This window comes from Syzygium oleosum, unplaced genomic scaffold (assembly GCF_021117445.2).
Source record: "Syzygium oleosum isolate NSW1041296 unplaced genomic scaffold, Sole_v2.1 Sole_v2.47, whole genome shotgun sequence".
NCBI lineage: Eukaryota > Viridiplantae > Streptophyta > Magnoliopsida > Myrtales > Myrtaceae > Syzygium > Syzygium oleosum.
This window is the reverse complement of record NW_026607531.1, coordinates 2007282-2030896: the sequence shown is the minus strand read 5'-3', so window position 1 is coordinate 2030896 and position 23615 is coordinate 2007282. Positions and strand designations below refer to the sequence as shown.

The following is a 23615-nucleotide window of genomic DNA, read 5'->3' as shown; positions in this document are numbered from 1 at the left end:
GGCTCCAATTATCCTTGCCAACTCATGCGCCTTTAAATCAACTTTCTTGTCACCAATAGTAAACTGTAACCAGTTTGGTGACAGAATTGAAAGATTTGAATAAAAGTAGGCAGTTAATTCAGCATAAGTGTTGGCAGATTGAAGGCAAAATTCATAAACCCCTAATTTTTCAAACGGGTTACTGTACGAAATTCCAGCCTTCTCCAAATACTCGAAATCCACGGTTCTATTGTTCATTACTCCTCTATCAAGTAACGGACTGTAGTACATCCGATGCGCAGTGCTTCCGAATAAGCCTCCTGTTCCAGGCAAGCCAGATGCTATGCCAACTTTTATCTCAAAATTCTCAAAAAATCGTGCATCATCATCTGGAACAACAAATTTTGAAGCACTAGATGTCTTAGGGCTTACATGAACCGATTTCTTTTCAGATGGAGTTGAAGCTTCTCCAACTTTTTCTTTGCCCTTTCTTGAAGAAGTTTCTTGTGGAGTAGTGCTGGTTGGAACTTGCCCTGATTTAGTGCAGTATTCAGAATAGATTTTCACAAGGTGAGTTTCAGAGCGAAGATCGTTGTCTTTCAGACAAGCACGAAGAGCCGACTCAGAGGCATTATTCCTTTTCAGCCTTTGATAATTCTCCCACACACGTTTAATGTTTATGAACCGAAAATCAGTTTTACCAGACGATTTCGGTGGAGACGAACGCTGAGGGGTTGACGCTTCAGAAGGGTCGGCATGATGATCGGATTCTGAGTCTGAAACTTCTAAAAATTCCGTCGGTGCGGTAGATTTTGAGTCTTGATTAAGAATACGAGAAGATCTTCTGTGGGCCACCATCTTGATCGGCATTATGATCACCTTTGAAGATGAAAGTTTCGATCTTTTGGAAGAAGAAGAGGAGAGTCTTTGTATATCGGAAGGTTTTTGAGAGAAAAAGATCGTACTGATAGGGTTTGGAAAAGAGAAGGACGGGTTTAAAAAGGAGGTTGATAACTTTTTGGAAGGAAAAAGTACTTTTAGAAATTAAGAGATATCCTAAACAAGTAGGAAGAAAATATACTCTCTAAAACTTAATCAAACATATCAATATATTAGGCAGATTTTATCAGATAAAATAGAATGCATACCTGATTTGCTTCCAAGTATAACGAATTATAAAAGTATCCTGCCAAAAATGTCAATTATATACCCGCCAAAATTTGAATAAGGAACGTACCTGTCTTTGTGAGTCTGAAAAATGTTCAGACTGAGAATACTTGAGTCTGAACAATTTCCTGTCTATCAAACACTTCAAGAAAATGGATAAGTAATGCACAGTTTTTCTCTGATGAATTCAAATGAAGATTTATCAAGAGTTTTTGTAAATATATCAGCTAATTGATTCTTAGAATCAATAAATTGAATATTTACATCACCATTTTGAACATGATTTCGAATAAAGTGATGCTTGATTTCAATATGCTTAGCACGAGAATGAAGAATTGGGTTCTTTGTCAAATTGATTGCACTTGTGTTGTCACATTTGATTGCAACACTTGATTCTTCAATATCAAAGTCTTGTAATTGCTTTGCTTCATCCACGAACTGCGTGCACAAAGAACTTCCCAATGCTACATATTCCGCTTCATGTAGAAAGTGCAATCGTACTCGCTTCTTTGAGTACCAGGATACCAACATATTCCCAAACAGTTGACATGTACCGGAAGTACTTTTCCCCCGTCCACTTTACATCCAAACTAAATCAAAGTCGAATATCCAAGAAAGAGTAAAATCTGAATCTTTGGAATACCAAAGACCTAACATTGGATATGTTCCAATGTATTTGATTATTCTTTTTACTGCAGAGAAATGAGATTCCCTTGGGTCTGATTGAAATCTTGCACACATACAGACACTAAAAAGAATGTCAGGTCTAGAAGCAGTTAGATATAATAAAGAGCCTATCATGCTTCTATATACCTTCTGATCAACCTTTTTACCATTTTCATCTTTGTCTAGTTTGGATGAATGAGACATGGGAATGTCTGTCTTCTTGCAATTCTGTAATCCAAATTTCTTGATAATCTCCTTTGCATACTTCTCTTGGCAAATGAATGTACCATCTTTGGTTTGTTTCACTTGAAGGCCAAGAAAGAATGATAATTCTCCCATCATACTCATCTCGAATTCATTCTGCATATTCTTTGAGAATTCCTTGCATAGCAATTCGTTAGAAGATCCAAAGATTATATCATCAACATAAATTTGAACAATTAAGAAATCCTTACCCTTTTTCTTAACAAATAAAGTTGTATCAACTTTACCTTTGGTAAAACCATTTTGCAGAAGGAAGTTACTTAACCTTTCATACCAAGCTCTTGGTGCTTGTTTCAGACCGTAAAGAGCCTTCTTGAGTCTGTAGACATGATCACTCTTTCTTGGTTCTTCGAAACCAGGTGGTTGTTCCACATATACTTCTTCTTTGATATATCCATTCAGAAAGGCACTTTTCACGTCCATCTGAAATAATGTAAAGTTATGGAAACAAGCATAAGCTAGTAGTAGCCGAATGGCTTCTAACCTTGCAACTGGTGCATATGTTTCATCATAGTCTATGCCTTCTTCTTGAGAATAGCCTTTTGCAACCAGTCTTGCTTTGTTTCTTGTAACTTTCCCTTTGTCATCCAGTTTGTTTCTGAATACCCATTTTGTTCCAATTACTGGATGATTTTTGGGTCTTGGCACAAGCTCCCATACTTTATTGATTCTGAACTGCTGAAGTTCCTCCTGCATAGCATCGATCCAGCTTTCATCTGATAAAGCTTCACCAACTTCTTTTGGCTCTATTTCTGATATCAAAGCCAAGTTGCTGATGTTCTCTTTGTGTTTGGATCTTGTCTTGATACCATCTTCTATTTCTCCAATAACGAGGTTCTTCGGATGACTGGATTTATGTTTCCAGTTTTTGTCATATTTTTCCTTCTGAAAATCTGCAGACTCTGAACTTTCTGGTTGAGTCTGTATTATATCTTCTTTGCCTTTTGATGCTTCTGATAATTCTTGAATGTTGGGAGATGGTTCAGATTCATCTCTGTGAGTCTGAATGTTTTCTTCAAACCTCACATTCATTGATTCTTCAACAGTCTGAGAGTTCTTGTTGTAGACTCTGTATGCTTTACTTGAAGTTGAGTATCCAAGGAAAAATCCTTCATCTGCTTTCTCATCAAACTTTCCAGTGCGGTCATTTGGATTTTTCAGGATATAGCATTTACAACCAAACACTCGAAAATATGAAATGTTGGGCTTTCTACCTTTGTAAAGCTCATAGGGGGTTTTCTCAAGAATGGGTCTGAGAAAAGCTCTGTTAATGATATAGCATGCTGTAAAAACTGCATCTGCCCAGAAATAAAAAGGAATTTTGCTTTCAATCAGCAAAGTTCTTGCCATTTCTTGCAAAGAACGATTTTTCCTTTCCACAACACCATTTTGTTCTGGTGTGTAAGGAGTAGAAAAATTGTGTTGAAAGCCATTTTCCTCACAAAAATCTGAAAAACTTTGATTTTCAAATTCTCCCCATGATCGAGTTTTAATGCAGAAATGGAATAGTCCATTTCATTCTGAACTCTTTTTGCAAATTTTGAAAAATATGAAAATGTTTCATTTTTATGAGCAAGAAAGAACACCCAAGTAAATCTTGTGAAGTCATCAACAATGACTAAACAATATTTCTTACCACCAATACTTTGTGTTCTGGTTGGTCCAAATAGGTCCATATGAAGAAGCTGCAAAGCACGATCTGTGGAAACATGATGTATAGACTTGAAAGAACTTCTTACTTGTTTTCCTAGAGTGCATGCATTGCATAACTCTGTTTTCTTGTATTTCAAATCCGGTAGACCTCGAACCAGTTTCTTGTTTGAGATCTTTGAGATTTGTTTCATACCGATATGCCCTGCCTTTCTATGCCATAGATCTTCATCCTCTTTGATTGAGATCAAGCAATGAGTGGAGTTTGGATTGACATCTAGAAGATAGATATTGCCATGTCTTCTCCCTGTAAATGTTTGAGAAGAATCTTTCCTTGTTCCTGAGCATGTATCTTCTTGAAAGTTGATTCTGAAACCTGTATCACATAGTTGGCTTATGCTTATCAAGTTGTAGTTGAGTCCTTTTACCAACGAGACATCATTGATTGTAAGTCCTCCAATTTCAACTGTTCCTTTGCCAACAATTTTTCCTTTGGTATTTCCTCCAAAGGATACTTTTCCACCATTCAGATTGTGTAGATCAACGAATATACTTGGATCTCCTGTCATATGTCTAGAGCATCCACTGTTTAGGTACCACTTCCTTTTTCTCTTTGTGGTAACCTGCAAAAAACACAACATCTCAAGTTTTCTTTGGTACCCAAATTTGTTTGGGTCCTTGAGCATTAGTATAGGTGTCTTAACAAAATCTCTTCTAATGTGTCTCCGGACCTTAGGACATTCATTCTCAAAATGTTGTGGATCTCCACATTTTGAGCACTTGAGTGCACTTCGACCAACAGGTTTTACAAAATTCCTTTTGAAATGATTTTTATAAGCTTGTCGAGGAGGTCTTTGTTTTAATCTCTCCTTGACCTTTGGAAAATCAATCAAGCTATCACTTTCCTTCACAAGTCCGAGACCAGATTTGTTGTAGTAAGGAATTTGGATAGAAAGGATATGCTTCAAGGTTTCTGAACCCTTTGAAAATTTGGAAGTAATTTCTGAAACTTGCTTTTTCAAAACTGCATTTTCTTTGGAAAGAAAATCTCGACTTTCCTTGACTTGATGAAATTCTTTTTGAAGGAAATCGATTTTTTCTTTTTGTGAAACATCCTGTTGCCTAAGTGATGAATTTTCCTTTTTCAAAGAAGAGATGCATTTAAGAGCAGTCTTGAATTCAAAGCATAATTCATCAATGTAATTTGATACCTCAATAGGCATGTCAGAATGTTTTACCTCAATTTCCACTTTGGGATCAGAATCTGAATCTGAGTCTGAGTCTGACTTAGCCATTAGACAGTAAATCTTCATCACCGTCTTCACATTCGTGTCACTCCAGGTTTCGCTTTTAAGGCCTTCTTTGCTTTCTCAAACTTGGTCTTCTTTTCGAAGTGGACAATTTGGCTTGATATGTCCACGTTTCTTACAGTGAAAGCATATAACATCCTTCGATCTTTCTGTCTCATCGAAAGATTTCTTCTTTTCAAAAGGCTTCTTTCCCCTGAGGTTTCTTCCTTTGATCTTCATTTTCTTATACTTCTTTATAAATAGAGCTAGTTCTTCATCATCAACGTCTTCATCTTCAGAATCTGCATCAGAATCAATGTTAGTCTTCAAAGCAATTGATTTATTACCTTTGGATTCAATCTCCTCATTTTGTTTCTCAGTCTCATATGATTGAAGAGTTCCAATTAACTCATTCACTGATAGAGGCTTGATCCTTTGTGTCTCTCGAAGAGATGTTTTGATGTTGTCCCACTGATTTGTCAGTCCTCTCAGAAGTTTGTTGACTTTCATTGCATCTGGAACTGGTTGTCCTTGATAAGCAAGACCGTTTACTATATCGCAAACATGTCATATAAATCAGCAATTGATTCTCCAGGCTTCATTTTGAAAGATTCATATTGACCAAGCAGAAGATTAATTTGAGTTTCCTTGGCTCGATCTGTTCCTTCATAAGTAATAAGAAGAGTATCCCAGATTTCCTTAGCTGATTCACAAGCAGCAATTTTTTTATATTCAATAGGTGATAAGGCACAATAAAGAGAATAAATTGCTTTGGAATCTAAGGTTTCTCTTTTGGATATCTCAGTTTGAGATAATGGAGGATCTGCTGCTTTGCTTGCATCTGCCTTTTCTTTTGAATCAGAAGACTTTGGATTGACACCTCTGATGATGACATCCCATTGCATGTGATCAATTGACTTTATGAATGCCTTCATCTTATTCTTCCAGACACTATATTCCTTGCCATCGAAATATGGTGGTCTGTTGTTGCTCTGTCCTTCAATGAGCCCTGGAGCACCATAGCTAGCCATATAGATCGTTAGCTCAGAAGTAAGACACTTCAATAAATGAGCAACCTGCTCTGATACCAATTGATGTAGCTAGCAAGGATCACCTAGAGGGGGGTGAATAGGTGATCTAAAACAATTTTTAGTAATTTATGCGGAAAACAAAATAAATCACGAAAGAGTCTCGAATAAAATTCAGATTCAAGACAGATTATATAGACCGTGCTCTTGATGTGCGGAATGTACAAGTAAGAGATAAGGGAAAGAGAATCTCGCACACAAGTTTATAGTGGTTCGGCTTATAGCAAGCTACGTCCACTCTCCCACGCTTACGGCCCTTACCGGGCTGGATTTCACTATGTAATCAAGAGGAATTACAACTTCGAGTGTTAACACTCTTGTGTATGATAAGACTCTCTATCTCACACAATCACTCTTACAAAGTGTCCCTCAAGATCTTAATATTTGGCTCAGAATGACAAGAGAAAAATGATTGGATTAAGCTCGGACTTTGGACTTGTTGATTCTTGATTCCGTACTTCCTTCCGCTGCTCGTTGATCTCCTTAAATACTCCTCTGCTTCCAAACTAGCCGTTGGACAGCTTTCAGAGGATCATCTTCCAATCTTTACCTTGGACAGATTTGTATAGTAAGAAATTGAGTAGCCGTTGGTTGACAGATTCTGAATCCCGCTGATTCTGGTCGCCCATACAATCAGAATCTTGGTTTCCATAAGAAGAGCTTTATCCGTTGTAATGTATACTTGTCGTAATGTTTGATTGTCAATCAATTATAGCCTTAGATTGAGACAATTAAAACTTTCCTTCTGTGAAATCCATGCCAGATCACTAGCTGTTGTGTTACGTTCTGAATTCTGCGTCTGAAGATATTCTGCGTCTGCATCAGAAGAACTCCTGCGTCTGCGTCTGAATAATTTCTTCTGCGTCTGACGAATTTCTTCGTCTGAATAATTTCTTCGTCTGCATTTGCATCTGAATAACTTCTGCATCTGCATCTGAATATCTTCTGCTTCTGAATCTCAGAACTTCGATTATGTGGGTCTTCAAAAATATACTTGACAGCTTGTAAAGTCTGAATAACTTTCTTCTGAGCTTCCAGAATATACAGACCTGGAATAATTCAGAATAAGTATCAGATTTACAATAACATAGAAGGTTTTGTCAACTTCAAAATTAATAGGAGTTTTCCTCAACATAGATTACTTAGGTGTTCGAGATTTAGGAAATTGCTTCTTGAATATTTTCATATTTAGAAAAACAAAAAGAGCAATTACCTGTTCCAGGACCAACTCAGGAACGGGACCAGTCGGTCAGTCCTGGTCTGATTCCAAGGTAGGAACCGAACTATCCTAAAACTGATCATCCCTAGTAGAGCCGACAATTCGTGTTGTGTCTAAAATGAACTACCTATATACGAGCAGGGCACGACTAATAAAAGAGTGTCACCCAATGCTACCACCAGGTTAGTCTCGACTGCCTCTAAAATATAAGAGTTTTTGTGCTATAGTCGCTGCGCGTGATGAGAATGAGTCGAGGTGCATTTTGATGTGAATTGGGCAAACAAGAATGCTCCGTCCTTGATTCAACACAAAACATCCCAAGCTCGAGTGTATGATTCTAGGATCGATGATCAATATTTTCCGGGAAAAGAATAATATCATTCAGACCCCTTTCTTATATACCTATATTGATCCAACTTATGTTGTAACTCGAGCAGTGACCCCTTTCTTGAAAACCCTCCTTATTCTGGCTTCTTTGAACTTTGTAAATAAGCTATTTTTTAATGCGAAATATTTCCTGTATTCTTAGCTCGATCAATTCCTTGCTAGTTAGCTTCGTAAGTGCCAAGGCTTCCCCACCGCGGAGCCGGTAGCCTCGCCCACCAGGCACTCCGACCTGATCCTCTGCTTAACCGACGAACTCCTCCGCGTGATCACATGCCACCCGGCACAACTCGCAGTGCAGGTTGAAAGATCTCCAGGGCAGCATCGGCGGTGGCTATTTCCTGGGCCCCGGACGCTTCACTGGCCTCAAGAACACTCGCTGCGGCCACAAGGAAATCCTAATACGCGTTGCTCAAGGATTCTATGAATGTTGCCCATTGTCGCAGAGCGCCTAATTCGCTACGCTCTGATCTGCAGTGGCAATTCCCTCACGGTATGCAGAGTTAGCTAAAGTACAAGCAGTGTGCAATTTCTGTGGAATGAAACAAAGGCATTCAACTGAAAGACGTGTGCAATCGACTAGAGAAAAGGATTCAATTACAGGAACAATGAAAAATAATTTGAAGAATCATCTGATTCAACTGCTTGTCAGCACTGAAAAGCTCCAACCATCCAAATCAAGACCCACCTTCACAAAAGCCAAAGACTTCATCTATTCTCTAAACCGTGGGGGTGTTGGAGGTGCCGGAAAAGATCACCGTTGGTGGCGGGACGTGACCGCGGTGGTCCGGGATGCAAGCTCGCCTGATCGCTCTCTCTCCTGTTTCCCGACGTCCGTCCACGTTGTTGTCAAAGGATTGTTGAGGCCTGGGATTTGGGTTGGAGAAGACGATTGTCGGGCTAACATGTCTTTAGATGAAAGCATTTATGATTCCTCCACTAATCATGGTTCTCTTGCTGACCCACCAACGCCAAGTATCGCCGGGATTTGGCCAATCTACGGGAGCATAAGGCAAACCTTCACCCGAACTATAAGGTTCCACAGGGCATAGGTGCGTATTGTTCACCTTCATCGCCTCCTCACTCGAAACTTCATTTCCCATTAATTGCTTCCCCTTCTCCATAATGCTCCCGAGTTTAGGCGACGCAGCAGACTAGCAGAAAAAAGCCATCTCAGGACAACATAAACCCGGCAGCATAACGCTAAAATTCAATACTTGATAACATAACTAGCTCCCATCATCAAAATTTTCTAAACCACACAGGTATTTTGTTAAAACAGGCTTTCAAACAAAAACCCCATTCACCGGTAAAGGAGAAAGATTGAAACTACCAACGTAGTCATTAGTTGGAGCGACATCATTCAAGTTCAGAACGTCAAGAACAGTAAAAATGAGACAGGCAAACAAAAATCCCCACAAATTTAACTTGAGGAACGAGTTAGAGCCTGAAACATGCTTTCACTTAGAAATAAATTCTAAAACACCATGAAAAAGTCAAAAGTAAACGAAAAAGGCAAGTAAAAATGAGACCTTTATGCAAAGACTTGATGATGATGAGGGGAGCGCAGAGCCGAGAATGAACAAAGAAGATCATAAAGCCACAAGCGACGCGTGCACAGCAAGAAAGCTTGAAATGAAGGCCTTACCTCACCTCAGAGACTTTGAGGTTGAGGATGGTTCAGAGCTTTTGTGTGTCCGTATTCTAGCTTTCGTTTCTTGTTCTCTTAAGGTTTTCTGAAAAATGAGCTGGACAGGAGATGGAGAGAAAATGAAAGCAGCAGTAGCAGAAGGTTTAAAAAGAGCGACGGAGAGCGACGGGCAACGGAGGAGAGAGAGGGCAATGGAGGGAGATGAAAAATCTGAAAGGTGGGGCCATTTGAGACACGTGTCGACCGCTGAATGGTCGGGGACTGGGCTGAAGTGGTGGGTGGGCCCTACCCAGTGTTTTCTCCAGTGGCCGAGTCAGCTCGCCGTCAACGAGTTCGTGCCGAGCAACGTGAACCTGGCGGGGTCGCCAGAGGATTCGGGCAGTGGCGGCAACTCACGTTCGTGGCGGCAAGCTTGAGCCGCAAGGCCGATCTCATGGGGACCATCCTTCCCTCGAGATCGGATTAGCTCGAGGGATCGATGCGACTCGAGGCCGATGCCGAGATAAAGCTTAGTTATGGAGGGAACGTGGGGGGATGCACTTTCGATAACTAAGCAATAGGAAGCAGCAAAAAAGAGTTTGAATGCAAGGCATGATCAAAAAATGGAAAGAGGCATAGGCAGGTGCTGCATGTGGGGGTGCCATCCATCGTTGGCTTTTAATGCACCTTAAACACCCCCAACCACTAAAGCGATGCCCAAAAAATGGAGAGCATCGAGAGACTCGCCTCGCCTCGGGAACGGAGAAAGCTCGAGATTGCTGCCCCGGAGGCTGCTGGTCGCCGGTTCGCATTCCCCCTCCGACAGCAGCTCGCCCCTCTTCTGTGCATCACCAATAGATCTCGCGTGGTGTGAAGTGAGCGACGGTCTCTGTCTTCCCCGTGTTACAAAGTTGAGAGAATGTCATAAATATTGTATACGAAATCAAATCACATTCTACAACGTTGATTACTTATAGGCCTCGAATGGTCCCATGCATGAATAAGGACGATTCAAACGTTTGGATGACAAAGAATTATGACCTTTCCGAAGAATACTTCTCATCAACGACGAAAAGCAGCGAACGACCAACAAACCGCGACCTCAACTGGCGGCAATTAATGGCAGTGGCAGTGGCATTGGCATTGGTAACCAGAGTCGGCATTGGCAATCGGAGGCGCCGACTACCAAAGGATGACAATAGGGGTGTGCATCGGTTCCGATCCAACTTGAGAACCGGATGGGCCGATTGATTTTGGATGGTTCTCGCATGAATTGGTCAAGTTCTCGATTCCAAATTTTTGAACCAGAAATAAGCGATCCAACCATACCAATCGGACCAGACTGGATTGAACTGGTGGAAACGGTCAAGAGTGAATATATATAGTAGAAACCACAAAAAAAAACCAATTTAAGATATCGTTAATCAAAGTTTGTTACCGCGTTTCTCGTGAAATTTTCACCCTCCGACCTGCCCACACAGAACAACTGATCTGGAGCCGTTAGATGGAGACCCGCGCGAGAAGCACCGACTGTCGGATGTTTAGAGTCCGCTTTCTCTCCCCCCTAAAAAAAGCACCCACCGTTGTCACCGTCCTTCGTCGTCGTCGTCTTCTGGATCCCTCGGTTCTACGCAGAGCGCTCTCCGGCGATGTTGCACGGAGCCCTTCAGAAGAGGGCCGACAGGCTTGGGCAGAGAATGGAGGAGCTCGACCGCAGCATCGACGGCGTCACGGTCCGCTCCTTAGAGATCACGGCCCTCCACATCTTCTGCGTGTTCCGAATGGTGTCCGCCGTCGCCGCCGCCAAGTCGCGGTACATGATCTGCCAGTACGTGTGGGTGCCCGTGTCGCTGTCCCTCGTCATCTTCGCCGCCCACTGCTTCTGCTTCTCCAGCGATCTGCGCGGCGCCTGCGGAGGTACTCTGCGGAGATGGAGCGCGTCAGGGCAAAGCTGACCGCGGCTCGGCAGATGCTGCTCGAGCACTGCATGGATCACGAGGCCTCCTTGGCGGAGTTCCGGTTTGGCTCGACAACCCTGACTTGGATTAACCTGGTGTGCTTCGCGGTCACGTCCGCGATTCTCACGTGTGCCGTCATCCGGTACGCGATTTTCACGTGTGCAGCATAAGGTGATCGTTGAGGTTCTGTGGCAACCATCTTAGGACACCATCTTCACTTAGTATACCGCTTTTATAAATCGGTCTAATTAAATTACCCTAACTACATGGTAACACGCATTGTACGTCAGCTCCCTTGTCCTCCTCCACTTGGGCAACGCATCTATTAGGTATGTTAATTATTGCTTTGGGGGTCTCATATGCTTCGTGCCCTGTACATCGAGTCCTCAGCTCCGGTTCGAGCGAGTACCTTGAATTTCGATTTTGATACCTTAGTTCCTCCAAAATGTCTTCAACAATTGAAATTCGGAGCAGAACATTCGAAATTAACAAGGAAGTGATTGTCTTTAACCATGACATCTAAAGATCACGATTGCATTTCTGGGCCTAGTGTAAAAGCAGGTGCTTACACCTTTCCACCCCGCGATAAATTTAACGAGATCTGCCCAAATTTTCTCTTTACCACCACGACAAATTCAACACGACCTTTCTATCCCGATGCGGCGCACACAACACGTGCGCGCGGGAGAGCCATTATCAGGTCATGTTGGGCAAAAATCGAATTCCCAGATGATTAGATGATTGCAATCTATGATGTGGTTATGTTTTTGCCTACGTTACAGTGATGGCCACAGAAAGAGGAGACGCGAAACGAAGCAACGAACCGAAATCGAAAGATTCAATCAAATCCAATAATTAAAAAAAAAAAAAAAGGGAAGGAGGAAAAATTCGAAACAAATCTACAATTTTGTCTTCCTCGACCCGAAGACCGCCAAAACTGACCGTCACCCGACGGGCCACCACCGCGGGCTAGAGGGGGAGGCCCACTGGCCCAGCGTTCAATCTCGTCGCCCCCCCCCCCCCTTCCCCTCCCTCGCACGTGCGTCCCCACCAGCGTCACCGGTCACTCCCCCCCCCCCAAACCAACCGCCCAATTAAAAACGAAACAGAGCAGAAAGCGAAGAAGGAGAAAAGCCGGGTGCGAAGAAAAGCTTCTAGAAGATCCGATACCTCCACTTTTCTTTCTTTCCTTTCCTTTCTTTTTTCACAAATATGACCCTGCATCTACAGTTAAATGTACACAAAATGCCATCTACAGAAAAGCCGGGTTCTCTTTAGGGTTTTGCTTTAGGTCTCTGACTTCAATCGACAGTCTCCTCAGCTACTTTGATTCCATGTCAAGTAACCGTTGTGTTCATGTCATGGCATTCGCCTCGGCGGAAACAGTACAACTATGATCATCGTGGTTCAGTGAAATGAAATGGGAATACTGATCTTGGGTCTTCCTCTTTATCTTCGTTTCTTCCCAATATCATGCGGTCTATGTGATTTTCTCTCTAATTTTTGGCACCAACGCAGGTTTATCTTCATGATTACACAGTTCTATAACGACCTGGTCCGACGAGGGCGGGGAGTGGTCGCCGGAGCCAGAGGGCCTGGACAAAGAGCGGCTCCTAGCAGGCTTCTAGGATGGCAAGGGGGGCATGTCTCTTGTCCCACATCGCTTAGGAGGAGAGTCCTGGGCTAGTTTATAAGGCTTGGGTTCTCTACTCTGTGTAACGCGTTTTAAAGCCGTGAGGGTCAGTGGGCTCAAAGCGGACAATATTACACAGTGTAGACCCCGGGTCCTTATAGTTCGGTCTTGTGGGGTTTAATACTCGGCTACGGATGAAGTGTGGGTGTTCATATCTCAAATGAGAAAAGCAGGAAGATTGATTTAGACACATCTTGGTCACGGTTGTTTTAGTGTTGAAAATGATCAAATGATCGAATTGTTAGTGTTAATTCATAGGTCGCATGATTCTTAGCGCACCGCCAACGGACAATATTCAAATCCTGAGCTTCCTTAAACTTTCGAAAGGCTTAATATAAGTGACAATTGCGCATCGTAATGCTGTGATAGAATCGCGCCATAGTAGTAACTCTGGCACACTCAATAAGGTAGTCCAGTTGCTCGAATCTCTCTCTCTAACTCGAGCCCTAAGTAATGGTAGGGCTTAAGCTGCCGAGAATCGTGCATCTCGATGCGTAGTCACGAACCTGCACAATACAGAAAAGGCAACCCTCGAGTTCTGGGCCTTAGCTCGCTAGTCTCTAGTTAAGGGTTACTCGCGAAGGACCTATTTTGCGAGTCCATATGTATCATGGCATCACCGGTTAAGAGCCGTCGTCTTGGAGGTCTATATGAAGTTATTACAGTACAAATAGTTTGGTGAATTGCGTGGATGTACCAAAAGCTCAAACGACAGATTCATCACACAGCTCAAGGTTCATGTCACTGGCCATCAGGCTCCTTTTCATGATGAGGATTAGAAGAGATTCTACTGTTCCTAATTTCCTAGTTCGAGCCTTTCATCTGCAGCTGCCCCAGGTCTGGAATGTCTGCACGTCTAGCATGCAGTAATGATGCCGGATAGACAATTACAATGTGGCTGCAGAAAGTCCGCCTTTTCGCTAATGTATGTATAATGGCCTACCAAAATGGACCACGCGATTTACAGCTGAAGAACAGGGACCGCGAACAAACCTCACATCTTACACTTCCCACGGATGGTTCAAAAGATTGCAAAACCAAATCGGGGCAAGCAAATATATCACCCGGATACGACACCTTGCAGAATGCACTAAAGATTAGGCTAGCTTAGCAATTCACTGGGGCCATTTCCTGCTTCGGCTGCCGGGGCTACTGATGATGCTCCTTATATTGCTTGACTCCGATGGACTAGGCCCGCTTCTCTGACCATATACACTTCCCCGGTGACCTGAACTCGAATCACGCCCTCTCTGGACCTCCATCTCCAAACTCTTTGCTTCATCCACCAGCTTCAGTATCTGTTTGAAAGGCAAGTAGTCTCTACAGACATTAGAAGACATTTTCGGAGCATAAATGGTGTAATGAGGGGTCGAAAACGGATCACTCAATAACAAGCTATTGAAACTTGACTTCAAAGAGTTCCCTTTCAACTGTTAATATTGAGAGAAACAAACAAAATTCATGAGCAGACTTGAGGTTTTTCAGCAAGACTGTTGACTGATCCTCACTGTCCCATAATATCTGAATGTAGGTTAGTTATTTACCCAAATCTCGTTCTCTCTCACACGATCCTGAAATACTCTAATGTCAGGGCTTAAACTGCAAAAAAAAAAAAAAACCAACGAAAAAGAGATGTGCATTCAGTACAAATCAACAGTGACACAAAATCAATGGGCATCAAAGGTAATAGATTCTCGCCAGTATTCTGTTAACTTGCACATGGAAGCCTGATACGTTGAGGTGTGATGAATAAAAGTAAGCGGATGTGCTTTCCCATCCCTAGATGGAAAATAAGCGCGGAAAGTCAAAATAAATGCCGCAAGGTGAACAGTAACAGAAACACAATGCTTGAAAGTGGCGGTACTCAAGTCCCACATCATATTTTGTCTGATGGCTTCAACATATGCTGCCCTTTCCTCTTCATAAATGACACGTTGCAGGTCCGTAAATGAAGTTAGAGGCGAAAACGCCCAAGACAGCTGGAATCGGAACGCAGAAGTGGCCCAAAAAAGGTAAAGAATGAATGGAGAAAAAGATAAAGTGCAAAAGGAAAGGATAATTAAGTGCCGAGTACATACTCATGTATACCTCATGTCAGTTTGACCTATGCATAGCCTCTTGCATGCTTTCTGTCATATCCATGGGATCTATAGCAACAATGGCGGTGCTGCTTGGATTTCCATTGCGATAATTTTCACCAATTATCTCTCTTCCGAGATAATTGGTATCAGCGTCAGCAAAGAAACCCCCCAAGTCCGATGACCTTCCCCGCCCCTAGAAGTTCATACGAAATATCATTCATCAAGCTATGTTACCATAAACTACCATTAGATAGAATAATTGATAGACCACAATCTAATGAGGTGACTGCCTTACAGTTCCTTGACTCCAATCCTGTTGGCTTTACGTTAAATTATAACCCACCTTATTAGCTCCAGCAGAGATTCTGGAATCGCCAGTGTCCACTTCGGGGTTCTCCCCCCTTCCAGAGTTAGATCGTGCCAACAAATTCTCGGAGGAACTCAAAGATGATTCCAAGTCTATGACCGAACTTCTATTAACCGGAGATAGAGGGATAGGTCTTGATATCTGGTTTTGCTTCCCATCTGAAGATTGGAAAGCTATGACTTGAATTCTCCCAACCTGAAAACCCATAACATTGCAGTCAAATTGCTTTAAACTATCCACAGCCTATTTATCAAATGAACTGTTTAACCGATTTGAAAGCTGCAAAACGTGTTGAGGGAAACTCAAAGAGTCCACATACCTTGTTAATATCCTCGCTAAAGCAGGAAAATATCAACCCAATGAATCCATAATCTAGGAGTTGATACATTGCATGTGTCCGTACATCTGCACAAAGTAGCACTCAAAAACCATCTTTGGAAAGAACCTGAGAAAACGCTATCAAGTTTGAATGAAAACGGCCTCATTCAATTCCCGAATCAAGTAAAGTAAATCATAAACTAGTGAAACATGGTGAGGCCCTGGTGCAGCAATATAGAGAGGTGCCAATGCTTTGTCCTAATAGAAATAATATCTCATGCTTGATGTGCATTTCATTATTAATTTACTCCACAAAAAGTAGCGATTCGCAATGCTTACCAACATGGGACGGTAGAACCGTTATATGTGGGTGCGAATGGTACCATCCAATTACTCTTGTTGTTCTTCCTGTTGACATGGTCATCTCGTGCTGTCTAGTCTAGTTAACCAAGAACATGATTGGCAAGATCCAAACAAGCAGCTAGCAATGTGCGATAGCGAGTAATAATTAAATTTGTATATTTTAAATTACCATAGCATAATGTGCAAGAAACAGTTTTTGGTCCTTTTAATTAGAATCAACTACAGCAGATTCAGCTTGTCGAAAGCAAACTATGTTGATAAAAAAATTGCCACGTTAGACTTCCTCCTTTGGTAGACTTGCATACATCCCCATTGTTCCGATTATGTGATTTATATAGGGTATTGATATTTTTAGTAAGTTGAGAGCAAAAGCTCCCCCAGATGGAATCAAATCAACAAATTTAACCATCAGAAACACGTACCGTCTCAAATCTTTTTACAATCTAGCCATAAAAGTCACAAAAATGTTGCCAAAAACAACAACAGAAAAAAAACATCATGATACATCTTATGACCTGCTAAAACAAGAAGACTGATGAAGAAACTCATGCAATTTTTGTTCATTACAGAATATGAAATCTATATAGGCAAATTAATGTTGAGCTCAAGAGATGAAGGCTTTAAAGGGGTTGATGAGCGAGTAAGGAAACAGAAAGAATATTTCAGCCAGCGCCGATGCAGCAGCCAACTGTTTGGGATTTGTCTCAACACGATCTTTTTGCCGGTCATATCGTTTTTTGAGGCGATGCACCCCAAATTAGTGCTGTGAGAGTCTCCTTTTTTGAGTGCTGCAACATAAGAAACAAACTATCATAATAATTCTAGTAAAACCAAAAGAATATGGAATGGTAAGAAGAATGCACATGGAATTTCATTCTAAGCTGTAGATCAGCTAAATATGGTCTATTCTTGCACCAAAGCAAGGAGATAAACGACCGGTTCTCCTAGATATATCTAAATTTCAGTGCAACACTCAGTTATAGCTGCTTTACGAGTTTTGAAAATAAATAAAATAAAATAAAATCGAGAACCCCATTTATCCCCCAATGAATCCATGGCAACCCGACCTACGTAAGAGGCTTCACTTAACTACAGTTAGCTGACCGTGGCTGACCACATGTTGTCACCTTCAAATCCCGGGGCCAAAAATGAAAATGATAAGGATCTCCAAATAACAGAGAATTACCGAGCGTTATTCCAGGTCGACCGAATGTCAATTTGACCACAGAAACCAACCAAAGAAAACAAGGAATAGATGAGGCTAAACAATGAGTAAAAAATGTATAGACATTGACACCTTCAAGCAACTAAGCCCCCTTCCAGGAATGAACAGGTCAATCTGATATTTAGACCCAACTAAGTGCCGATTTTGCATGTCGTCTACACACTAATCCATCGCAGAACTACAAAAGCTAAAGGAAAATGTTCTGGTGCTGCAATATGAGTCATCTGTTATTATGTCTTCAATCTTTTTTTCTTGTAAAGTGCAATAGGAGTATCATTATCAAAATGCATCCCGAGCCCCCAAAAGGAACCAGTTCGCACAGGTCTGCTTCGTATAAGAGGTCAAATTACCAATAAGTTCGCTATTCTCATGACTTAACTGACCTCAATTCCATGATATACTATTCAATAGCATTTCCCACAGCCAAAGAGTTGATGCGTTGTCCCTCGTGCACTTGATGCCAAGCACTTTTCAGAATGACACACAAGGTCTCATTAACTTCTTCTAAACAGAGATATTCTTGACAATATCAAAACATCTCACTGCATATACAAGTTTGGGCTTTTCTTTTATTTTTTTTTACTTTTGCCTTCACAACCGAGTTTAGGTACGAACACCTTAACTCCAGCCTCCAGCAATGCATGTAATCCCACACGACTGCCGAGATAAAGAAAAGAAAGCCACGATATTCTAGATGAAAATTAGATTGAAAGGAAATTATGGCGGTCGAAGCAGAATATGGCCTCATTCGTCAGTTTTCCAGTTCATCCGAATATGAACTAACATTGAAGTGAGCACACTAACTGACATACAATCTTGCAAGCTAGCAATTCTTCCAAAGTAGGAACTTAACGAGAGAGCGAAAATGGGGGAGAAAAAAGAACGTTTTCACAGATAATCGCCTATTGCCCTGCATCCATAGACAGAGTTATTACTCGAAACGCGACACGAAAATATTCATCCAAATAGCAAAAGACAGAACCCCAAAATCCGAACGTCATCGACCTAGCTCAAACAAGGTTGCCAATTCACCGCAAACCCACCGCCTCTGAGACAGAGCGACCTCAACACCGCGCGGAATCCTATTTCCACTTCGCTCATCGTCCAACCAGAAATCAGCACCGCGCGTCATCGACCCATTTCTGCTACACGCGAATCGGTTGCGGGGAAAAGGAAAGGGAGACAAGTAAAGAATGCGGAAGCACGAAGACAAGAGCGGCTCTTGAATCAGGAGAGTTCACCTCGACGTCGCCGAGGAGGAGGCCCATGATCTCTTCGGTCGAACTCTAATAAAAGTTTTTAAATTTAGTTATTGGGTAATCAAATTCTAAGGTTCATGTTAACTAATTATAAATTTTCCTATAAATTTGTGATGGGGTAAAAAATTTTACCCTGTTAATATCTATGTGACCGAAAGTTTTTAGGACTTTTGCCCCCACACAAACAACTCCTTCTATTATCAACCAAACAGTCCGCCGCCTAGTCATCAACCAAGAATATTAGTGGATGTTTATGGGCATGTGGGGTTAAAAAACACCCGTTATTGCTGGACAAATCATGGTACGGTCACCTTCTCCTTTTCCACATGGCCATGGCAAAGCTGGCGAGATCCGATATTTGCTCCATTCTCCATCCTCAAATAGGTGAATGATGTTGACATCGGAGCGACGGACGCAACAATGATGAAGTCCTCAGCTACGCTCATATTTATGTGTTCTTTATTCGTAACTAGTTGTGTAGGAGGTCCTACGGGCAAGACGTATGTTGAGATCAATAATAATTTGTCGGCTGGAACAACTCTGATGGTTCATTGCAAATCCATGAACAACGATATCAGAAATTTTGATATAACGCACAGCTGGGAATTCGCATTCACACCCAATTTCGTTGGGGGGCGTTATTCTTTTTCGGTTTTGCATCGGTTTAATATATATAAGTAGAGCAGGGACTCGCATGATTGCAACTTGTGTCATTAGAGGATCACGCCCAATGGTCCTTGTAGGCTCAATGACTCCAGAGAGTTTGATGTGAGGCTCGGCGACACGAGTTTCACGTAAGAGGTTTCTTCCCATTTCATGGATAACAAACATCAAACTCTCAATCACTGAGCCTATCATTGGACGAGATCCTCCAAATACATGAGTTGGAATCATGCCAATCCCTGCTTTGCTCAAGTATACTAAGCCACTCAAATTGACCTACCATGCAAAGCTTCAAAAGAACAGTGTCCCCCGAAAGATATTGGTTTTGAATGTGAATCCCAACTGCGCGTTATGTCATAGATTCCGAGATCATTGTTCTTATATTTGCAACGAACTGTTAGAGTAGTTTCAGCCGGCAAATTGCTATTGATCTCGTCGTACCTACCACACACAAGTTAGAGCGGAATGCATCATACAGCTCCACATTTGGCCACTGCAAATCACCACCAGTTCTTCAAATGATGCACCCTGTTGATACGATCAAGAGGAGGATTCAAAGTCAAGCAATTCTCACTGGGAGTCAGCTCGCCCAAGAATATGCAGAGGAGTCCCTGGACGATCCTTGCAATTGGTGATTTTGTCCATGCTGAGTTGCTGGTAACATGCTCAGGTTATCCTGCTCAGTAACAAATGCGAAGAGCTCTTCCACAAGATGCATCGATCCTTCATTCTGTTGACCGTGTAGCCCCTGCTCGCCATAAGTTTTCGGGAGCCACCCTGCATCGGGTTTCAATTGCAGATTTGGCGGACTCTCGCGCAGAGAGTGGGCTGTTCGTGCACGCGCAGTTCAGAGGCTATTCCATTGGTCCGCGACTTATATTTCAGCAAGAAAACCCACACAACCTTTGACCTGCCCCACACTCGTCTCTTTTGAATAACGCACACAGTACCATTGCGCTGCCGGTCGTCTCTGACACCACTGGAGTTGTCATGGTGCGGCTGCCTCCTTCTGCACATCTGGATCAGATTCCTCTGTTTCGTCGATGTCTCTCGACATGATGTTCAATGTTGCCGCGTCGCTGTCACCCGCCCTGTCACTACCACGATCCCATAGAGGGTGAGTGCTGAACATCACCCGGGTTTACTTGTCGAAAGTGCTCTAATTCTCAAAGCAGAATCTAGCTGAGTAAAAGCTGGTGACTTGGAGCACGTTCCTCAGACGAATTTTAAAGAGAAAGAAAAACAAACACATTCAGCTGAGTGTTCTTCAAGCAGAGTCGCCAGTCCAGCATGTTTGATTTGTCTTCACAAGACCATGACCATGGTGATGCCTCTCCAGACTTCTCCAAACAAGATTAGGGGGTCGCAACAATCAGGTTGTTTCTTTACCTCGTTGATTTCGCGTTCCGTATTGGTCTTTTGATTTTGCTTTTTTGTGTTCCAGTAGTGTCGTTGCAATTCACATGATGCCATGGTCGAGCCGGAGCCATCGCCACAGTGCCGGAATCCCACCGCCGCTCCCAGATTGCCTCTAAGTGTCATTGTGAGTCATCAGACCGAGTCGCTTAGACCACGCCACGATTAATTTCGTGTTTACATTGCACATAATTTACGTATGTCATATTTCATGAAAAAAAAATCATTCAAGGCACATAGACATCTGTTACATTTTAGATTTTGCATATTAGGGGCATCTTTAACAGAACAACTTGTAGATTACTTAGGTGTTCTAGATTTAGGAAATTGCATCTTGAATAATTACATATTTAGAAAAAAAAGGGGAAAGGAATTGCTTGTTGTGAGACCAACTCAGGAATAGGACCGGTCAGTCAGTCCCGGTTCGATTTGAGGTAGGAACTGACCTATCCTAAAACCGATCACCTCTAGTTGGGCTAACAATTCTTGTCGTGTCTAAAATGAACTACTTATATACGAGCAGGGCACATCAGCCAACGCTACCACCAAGTTAGTCTCGACTGCCTCTAAAATAATGAGTTTTTGTGCCAAAGTCGCTGCCCGTGATGAGAATGAGTTGAGGCACATTTTGATGTGAATTGGGCAAACAAGAATGCTCCATCCTTGATTCAATGCAAAACCTCCCAAGCTCGAGTGTATGATTCTAGGATCGATGATCAATATTTTCCGGGAAAAGAATAACATCATTCGGACCCCTTTCTTGATTACCTATATTTGTCCAACTTATGTTGTAACTCGAGCAGCGACCCCTTTCTTGAAAACCCTCCTTATTCTGGCTTCTTTGAACTTTGTAAATAAGCCATTTTTTTATGCGAAATATTTCCTGTATTCTTAGCTCGATCAATTGCTTGCTAGTTAGCTTCGTAAGTGCCAAGGCTTCCCCACCGCGGAGCCGGTGGCCTCGTCCACCAGGCACTTCGATCCGATCCTATAATTAACTGACGAACTCCTCCGCGTGATCACATGACACCCGGCACAACTCGCAGTGCTGGTTGAAAGTTCTCCAGGGCAGCGTCGACGGCGGCTATTTCTGTCACGCCCCGAACCCCAACGGGCACGCGACATCCGCCACCGGTCGATTTGTGCGATGTCTCAGGAATGTCGCGGACCCCAAATCACCATCAGAGATTTACAACCACAGCGGATACTAACAATTAATCCCTAACAAATAAAACTGGGGAGAATAGGGAGAATGTATATTTTCATTTTCCATTGCCAAACTTAGACCATAATATTTACAGTTACAAAGCCACCACATATGCAAGTACCCCAAAAACTACAAGTCACTAAATATGCAGGTACACACCGAACTACATCTACAAACACTATGGAAGTGTGCTTAATCCAGGTAAAGTTATCGCCCATCGGAAACTCTGCAATGTCCAACTCGGTGTGCACGGGTACCCCAAAACGCTCTGGTGACGGTGGTGGAGGATTCATGGCTCAGGTCGGGGTTCTGAAATTGTCGGTTGAAACAACCGTGAGAACACTTCTCAGTAAGTTCGCCCCTAAACCCCACCTAGGCTATTACGTACCTCCAGACAATTTCACAAAACACAATCACATACATACACCACATAATCACATAGCAGGCACATCAATACAATCACAAGCATGCACAGTTCTCATGTCATGCACTCGTTCCGTTCTCATCATGTCTCATCTACATTCCTCGCCAGTGACCCGCGTACACGTACACGTCTCAGGTACACTGCAACCTCTTTCACAACACTTTCAGGCCCGCGTAAACTTACATGCCTCAGGCCATGTTTCTTGCTCGCGTAAACGTACACGCCTCAGGCTCAACATCTACCACCTACTGCGCAACCCGTGTAGAAGTTCACGCCTCAGGCTGGCAGTCTTCCGGTAATACCGGGCATCGTCCCGCGTTACACGCCTCAGGACGGGTTCAATTCCCCGCGTTAAACGCCTCAGGGATTATGTGATCAAACGGGCATACCACACACTATATTTTATCTGGACCCCACGTTAAACGTCTCAGGGTTTTTAGTGATCACACACACATCGCTCCACGTAAATTCATACACACCCACATGCTCAAATATCACATAAACATGTCCAAATTTCAACTAAATTAATTCAGCCCAACCTTTCACAAACAATTCCAAATTTCCTTCATTTAATCCATAAATCGACACGTACATTTTTCAACCAACACACCAATGATCATAGCTCATAAACACACATATAACCATCACAATCGCAAGTAATTTCGGTCACAAGGACCCTCACAATTCAGCCACGACATCACACAACAATCCGACACATATACACCACAAATCAAGCCATAAACACATTATTCCGAACCACAAATTCCAGCATATATACTTCTCGTAGGCAGCCCGTATTTACTCTCTAAATAACCCCCAAACCATCATAATTCCAGCCATAATTTCACCCAAGGTGAACTCGATAAATTCGTCCATGAAACAAACCACAAAATTTGCCGAACACTAGTCCGTTAATATCGAAATCATTATTTTTCTTCTACCAAACGACGTCAAATTAATTTCGGTCCTTCACGGGACTTTTTCACCATAAATTCTCGGTTCTAAAAATCCAACTTGCGTCCCGATCGGCCCATCACAGCCCCATGAACAGTAGACCACAGCCACTGTTATTCTCTAATTTCCAATAAATATTGCCCGAATTAATTCTTAAGGCCCGCCACAAAATTTCCACTCCTAATTCATGCAATTCCGCACCTAACTTTATACATATTTCGCCAAAAAATCGCCCGTTGATACCCGAAGTCCTAAGTTGGGTTTAGAGCGCGACTTACCCGCGTTCTAGACTATCGCGGCTAGAACGGAAAGTGGCGGCACTTAATCGGGAACGGCGGTGACGACGTACGG

At 42.5% G+C, this 23615-nt stretch overlaps 1 long non-coding RNA gene and 1 pseudogene across 1 annotated transcript; one reads left to right on the top strand and one right to left on the bottom strand.

Moving 5' to 3' along the window:
• Positions 1-13954: 13954 nt before the first annotated feature.
• Positions 13955-18615, bottom strand: LOC115668187 (uncharacterized; annotated as a pseudogene).
• Positions 18616-19223: 608 nt separating this feature from the next.
• On the top strand, positions 19224-21403 carry LOC130136682 (uncharacterized). The gene is made up of 3 exons (XR_008815462.1): positions 19224-20639; positions 20711-20806; positions 21203-21403. It is a non-coding gene; the product is annotated as an uncharacterized LOC130136682 (long non-coding RNA).
• Positions 21404-23615: the final 2212 nt, after the last annotated feature.